Here is a 7,849-nt window from a genome sequence, read left to right as displayed (position 1 = left end):
AAGGAAAAGTAACAAAGAAAAGTCAGCAGCAATAAAATTTCACTATGAACAAATCAGCATCAAAAAAGCAGCCGTCATCAGTTAGGTAACAAAGAATTCGCGTATTTGTCTCCTGGTAGCAATCGTCGAATGGACACATTGGTTTAAAAATTTATTGAGTAAAAAGGTAATCTATGTTTTAGGGACTGCAACATGCAGTCAGTGCGCCTGTGAGGAATAAGCCACTTATCACAGCTGCGGGTACGGTGGTCACCACTATACACTGCTAAAGGTATACTGAACAAATATCCAAGAATATTCAGAAAGCACCACAATTGCATTCTTAAGACAGGATTACACTAGTACAGAAACATAATTCGGGTTAGTTTTGAGCTGCATTTTTGACGTTTTCAGAGCGGCCGCCGGGTCAGAGGCAGCGCGCTCCCGACTGTGAGCCGTCGGGTGTGACGTCACAACTACCCTCAACAAGTTCATGACCCCGCGATCTCGCCGCCGCCGCCCCTGCACCTGAAGTTGGTTGACCGGCTACACACAGTGTTGGTTCCCCCGCGTCGCGCCGTGCACAATGCTGCGAAGTGTGGAATGCTGCACACAAGGGTGGCCGAGGGGGACGCGTGCGGAGGGCGCGTATTGCGGACAATTGTTTGCGCGGTGGGAGGGAACGATAAATTGTGCGCAGGAACACAAGCAGCAAAAAAAAAAAAAAAAGCACGTCTGTCCCTGCGCTTCGTGAGTGCCACGCGGGAAAGGAAAAATAAACAGGTGCGACCGGCCGCGATAGGGGTATTGTGACATGATATCCTGTTTTGTCAGAGCTTTCACAGGAGCCCGCTAGGTGCGGCGATTTGAGACATATTCATTAAAATGCTTACTTTCCGCTCATTCCTGTTTTTAAAGTGGATTGTTTTGGTCACTCTCAATGCGATAGCTACCCTCTGCGCTGGAAATCTCGGCGGCAATTTTTTTATTCAGTATACCTTTAAGTCGGATAAGGATTCAAGAAATGTTTTAGACATATTGCTGGCAAACAAAAATGAGTAAATAAGACGAAAATCATAAACTGTTTGAACACTTACTATCCGGTATCGTGAAAATAGTTCTTTAGATGGGTATATGTAAGGTACACCGGCAATATAAAGTAACGCATTCTTTTGTAAAAGCAATACATTGTCAATGTTCTTCTGCGTGGTGGTGCCCCACACCAATGTACAATAGTTAAATGTGCGAGGAAAACAGAGCGCGGTAAACTTGCAGTTTGGCTTTTTCAGGGAGAAAATGGCGACACCGCGAAAGCGCTCCAGTGGCTGATAAAAGTGATTTGGAAATGGATTCAATGTGATGCGCCCACGTCATATGAGCTGCAAATGTTACGCCAAGAATTTTATGTTTGTCAACTATATCAATGGATGGGTCACCGAGCGATATATATTGTGGTACACGCACCTGTTTGTTTCTGGCCATGAACATTATTGCTTTGGTCTTATTTGTATTTATTTTCAATCCATTTCTTTGGGACCAATCCACAAGTTCAGATACAGCCGTCTCCCATTTGGTTATCACATCATTTGTATCATTGCCAGAAACACAAAGGCTGGTGTCGTCTGCATAAAAAATGAATGAAGCGTTAATGTTTTGGTGAACAATGTCATTAATGTATACGTTGAAAAGACGGGGTCCCAACACACTATACCTTGAAGGACACCGGCACTGTCCATACATACATACATAAATACATACATACATACATACATACATACATACATACATACATACATACATACATACATACATACATACATACATACATACATACATACATACATACATACATACATACATACACACACACACATACACACACATACATACACACACACATACATACATACATACATACATACATACATACATACATACATACATACATACATACATACATACATACATACATACATACATACATACATACATACATACATACATACATACATACATACATACATACATACATACATACATACATACATACATACATACATACATACATACATACATACATACATACATACATACATACATACATACATACATGCCTGCATACACACCCACACACACACATACACACTGCCAACAACTGCTTATTCCATATCCCCACATTTGTTTTTGTTTTCTCCTCCCCAATGCTTTTTTTTTCCAACATGCGGAGAGACAGTGCCTGCAATGTGGCTTCGCCACTGTCTTTATTGTATACGCCTGACTCGAAGGCCGGCGCCTGGCGGACTGCCTGACTTTGTAACTGACTTGCTCTCTGTGCACGTGTGTATTGTGCGTCCGCTGTCTGTTTTTATGTATGTACACATATTCTGTTCTTTCTATTTGTGTCTCCTCCAGTTTCCAGTGCTCTAAGAAGTCAAGCAAAACAATAAACATTAAGACTTGAGAAAGGCAGCTTCTGCCGAAACGTTGGCAAAGAAATAAAAATTGAACTAGAAGCAGTATGAAGCATTTTTACTTTTGTATACATCTAGCAACCAAGTACGCCTATTTTCTAAATACTATATATATACATATACGCAAAGAATAAAAGACGTTTGTGGCTTGGAAGAATTTAATGACGTTTCGGAAGCGTGAAGCTTGAAGCGCGTTGTCGTAGCTGGTCGTGGTGTGGTGGGGTGCTCTTTTACTCTAACAGGCCTTATTATAATAAACCAAGAAACATTATTTTCCATTTTCACTAGCTGAAGTGTACTCACTATGTCAGTCGGTATGCCAGTCGCGATGCGGAGTGCAGCAAAGCAATCTCGAGTATATATGGAAGATCATAGTGAAGTGGACGGTCGTACGCCACTCTGTTTGTGGGACGAATAATTAGTATAGAGTGTTTGTAAATTAAAATAAAACGGTTGGCATCCAATGTCGCCTCAAGCAATCTTCCAACAACCATGAAAATTCTAACCTACAGTGTTTTCCTTTAACCATTTTTCCCGTGCAGCCTTCGCGTCTGCATTACGGTAACCAAACATAATAGTCAGAATATCTGTCGCACAAAAACTCATAGCGCAAATTATTGTTAACGTGCCATCGCATGTGCACACTGGTGCATACTTCATAACATATGATCGTCAGGTCAGCGACTTTATGCACTCGTTATTTTAGGCGTGTATAAAACTGCTCTATTGGTAACGTTAACTGTATGCTTTAAATGTTCCATTTAATTTGATAAATCACACGCCTGCTTATCCAGTGCAAGACAACAACTTTTGGTCTTGCCACTCTGTCGCATCACTAATTATACGCAATCATTGTGCTGCAACTTTCCGAAGCAACTGAACATTCTTGCGAAACATGGCATGACCACAGAATAACATGAAAATAATTAGCTGTAATGCCTCACCTTTCGATGTAACGTTTTTCTTGACGTTGTCGCGTCTTTTGTTTCGCACTCATCTTTTTGTTTTGGTGCAAGTTTCATTACTATTTTGTTTCCTGCCAATTTCAGTTCTTTATGGTTCGTAAAATGCTACTCACATATGCGGTATGTAATTATTTTGTTCTAATACGTTGCTTTCTCTGTACAAACTAGAAATCTCATACAACCTCCGCGATTGCTCAAGCTCGGCCGCCATGTGAAGAATAGTTACAGGGAGTTTTTCAAGCTTCGGCTGGCAGCCTTTCAATCTTTTCGTGCGTTGTAGTATTGACCAGAGTAAATAAAATACTTTGATTTCATTTCATTTTTCAAGTAACTGCACTCCTCATCTAGGGACCTAGTAGTAATGGAAAACAGAGTGACGGTACGCGTTCTAGTTTGTTCCTATCGTGGCTGTGATGCCTACCTTGTCTCTGTGCTCTTATTTTGACATTGAACTGATGAGACATTTTATATAAAATATCTTGGCTAATTGATCGTAAACCCATCTCCAGCTTCCTCGTGCCTTCTCCACCCCATCCACACTGCCAGAGTTCAAAATTTCAATGATGCACATTGAACCCGGCTGCGGCGAAGGAGCGAGGCAGGCGGCACAGACACCGCTCTCCTCGGCGCGCGCCGAACCTCCGTTGTCTGGTCCCCTCTCGGACTTCGTAGCCCGTGTGAATGCGGGAGCAACGGAGGGGGTTCCGCCAGTCGACGTTGCGCCCGCACCCCCTCCCCGAAAGGCTCCCCCGTGTGAATACCGCTTGAAGAACGGTTGTACGCAGGTGTTGGGGGCTGGAGATGGGAGTGGTGCAGGAGCTAAGGCCTTGAGTTGTCGCCTGACGATCCAGGTCATTGTTGTGGACTGAGAAGGCTGTTGTAGAGGAGCCAGATCATTCCAGGATGATGTAACTGCCGTGTTCGGAAGGCGCTCAAAGCGATGTACCGGGCATCGTTGTTTAGCCTGCTCGAATCTTCGGCAAACTTGAAGCACCGACTCGACGGTAGAGCAATCCATGCAGAAGAGGATGTTGAACGCGCCATCTGCGATGCCCTTGAGGATGTGCCCTACCTTGTCACTTTCCAGCATGGAGCTGTTCGCCTTGCGACACAACGCGAGCACGTCTTGAATGTAGGCAAGGTAGGACTCCGTGGTAGATTAAGTGAGAGACGAAAGTTCGGTTTTGGCTGCGAGAGCCCGTCCAATGGGCTTCCCGAAGAAGTCGTCAAGCTTTTGCTTGCAAATTTCCCAGGTCACCAGCTCGTGCTCGCGATTTTGGAACCACGTGCGAGCGGTTCCCGCCAAATAGATAATCAGATTGGCCAGCATGATGGTCGCGTCCCAGTGATTGTTCCTGCTGCATCGCTCGTATTCATCCAGCCAGTCGTCAACATATCATCATCATCATCATCATCATCATCAGCCTGATTATACCCACTGCAGGGCGAAGGCCTCTCCCATATTTCTCCCCTTAACCCGGTTCTGTGCTCGCTGCATCCACTTGACCCCTGCGAACTTCTTAATCTCATCCGCCCACCTAACTTTCTGCCGCCCCCTGCTACGCTTTCCTTCCCTTGGAATCCAGTTTGTTACCCTCAGCGACCATCGGTTATCCTCTCTTCGCACTACATGTCCTGCCCATGTCCATTTCTTCTTCTTAATTTCCACTAGAATGTCGGTAACTTGAGTTATTTCTCTGACCCACTCTGCACGCTTTCTATCTCTTAATGTTACCCCTACCATTTTTCGTTCCATAGCCCTCTGGATTGTCCTCAACTTAAGTAGAACTCTCTTGGTTAGCCTCCACGTTTCAGCCCCATAGGTGAGTACAGGCAAGATGCAACTGTTGTCAACATATATGTCTTGTCTTCGCCATTGAAGATGGGAGGGTGGCGGATTTTTGTGAGGACGAGTGGCTACGCCGATGTTGTTGCGGTGGTAGGAGCTGCCTCAGAGGTCATAGTGGCCGTTGTTGACGTTGTGATCCCAGGTAGGTGGCGGCCACTGCGCAAATCCAGCTTTCGGCTGCTTAAATGGATTCATGTGTGCACACGAGGATCTTTAGTCGCCTCCACCAAGATGATACGTGGCAAGGTTAGTGCACGAAGGATAGTCCAGGGTGACACAGCACACAAAGCACAGAAGCACAGCAGCGTCAACCGTCTTCTAGCACTAAACGTTGCTACCACTTTGTCTTCTTCTGTGTCACTGTTGCTGATCGTTTTCGTTAACGTTCAGCGATGCAGGGCATATATATATATATATATATATATATATATATATATATATATATATATATATATATATATATATATATATATATATATATATATATATATACATAGAGAGAGAGAGAGGGGGGGGGGGGGGGTTGTCGCTCGAATGGGTCCGGTAGGGCATAAACGTAAAGGAGGTTACACACGGTGGAAAAAAAAAATCTTTAATCCGACGTTTCGGCCACGGGTCCGGCCTTTGTCAAGGAATGTAGAAAGAAGCTGTCGGTTCCCATTTCTTATATACATGCACAATCGAAGAACACGTGACAAGCCACTATCAACAAATACACATCAAAATATCGAAACAAGATTCCACACGCGTGATGTAATGGCGGTGCAAGGTATATAGACCGAATGACACGTGTTGCGCTTAGGTCATGCATCTTAATATGTTGCACAAAGAAAGGAAGATATATCACTTGAAGTTTATTCTTATTCTAAGTTTTCTTACACAGAAACTAAAGGACCCCGAACAAAAGGTGCGTACTTGCACCTGACAGGTTCAGAGCCCCATACAATTTGTACACAGAGGAAACAGCGCGGTACAGGTGAAATTGTTTTATTCCACTCAAAGATGCAAATTAACAATAGAAAAAAACAACAACAGTAAGAAGCCAGCAAAGAGCTAAACAAAATAAAAAATGAAAAAAAAAACAGACAACAACAACAGTAATAGGCACTCAAAAAGTTAAACAATTTTTGACATCGCTGACAGCTTTAATTACAACATTTAGTTCCACATCTCATTCAGTGTACGTTTAAATACACCAAGTGATGCATTCCGTTCAATAACGGCAACAAGATCCTTATTTTTGTTCAAAAGCATGGGTATTTGGGATCGCAGGCTTTGCCCACCGGAATTTGTTCTCAGCTTTGGTAGTGCGTATTGTTTTTTCCTGAAGTCAATATTTTGATTTATGCTCATATATGTCTGTGCAAAATTGTCACGGTTTTTTCTGAATTGATTGTATAGACAAATCGCAAGTTTTTTTCCATAAAGTTGATCCACCCTCACTTAAAAGATTGTTGTCACTATCAGCGCACAAAACAAAATATCACGAGGATAGAATGGGTGGAGTACATGTTACACTTAATCCTGCAATATTCATGAGGGGAAGGGGGGATTAATCTACTTTAATATCATTCTCATTGGTAGGCTACAGTAGCGGATAACACGTCAGTAGAATTTAACAGTGAAATATAACTGTGATTTAGCGCGGTACAAGAAAAAATAAACAGTCACTCAAATCGCGGCATGGTGACAAAACTCGATTGTGTGCTCAATGCTATGGAGACGAAGACAAGCAGTTAAAGAAGTTAATTGTTCGTACCAGTGTTGATTACACAAGGAATCGTGTGCAAGGTCATTGGATAAGTTGTAATGATCAGTCCATGTTACGGCGGGAAGCAATATGATCGTGAGAAACTGGCAAACAGGAAAAAGATCAGTGCAAGTAAAGCATGACATCCTGTGAGGGGCTTTGTGCTGCGACTGTAAGAACGCAAGCGAAGAGGCAAACAGTGCAAAATGGAGCCAATGTCAATTAAACATAATATCTTTTCAGAATCTGCCAAAGGTGCTACCATTTAGTTAAAATGCTACGACGAGAGACAAGTTAGCTTGCCAATGTTTTCATTCAGACCACAAGAAACTGTGAACTTATGTATTAAAAACGATTCGCGAACTTCGCGTTCATGGTGGGTTCTGAAACCTGATTCCAGTAAAGTTACTTGCATTTTTTCAAAGGGGTGCTTGGTAATGTTTACATGCTTAGAGATAGGAAGTTTAGGCAGTGTATTACAATGAGGTTTATGATTGTTAAATCGGTATCTGAAGGGTGTTTCGGTTTGGCCAATGTACTGAATTTTGCAGACGGAACATTCAAGCATATAAATCACGTTGTCCGTATCGCATGAGAAGTTGCCCCGAATTTTTGCATTAAAGTTCGATGCAGTGCTGAAAGCTTTCACCGATGTAGTCATTTGTGCACAAACTTTGTACCGTGACTTGTTGCAAGGATGGCAGTCGATTGGTGCAGTGGGGGTAGCTTTATACGAAGTTAAAATATCACTGAGGTTCTTGTTACGGCGATAGACAACACGGGGGGCTTGCTGATAAATTTCTTTTAGACGATCACTTTGCATGAGAATACTATG

This window comes from Amblyomma maculatum, chromosome 3, assembly GCF_055883805.1.
Source record: "Amblyomma maculatum isolate TAMU_Amacu chromosome 3, ASM5588380v1, whole genome shotgun sequence".
In the NCBI taxonomy this organism is placed as follows: Eukaryota; Metazoa; Arthropoda; class Arachnida; order Ixodida; family Ixodidae; genus Amblyomma; species Amblyomma maculatum.
Note: the sequence above shows the minus strand (reverse complement) of the source record.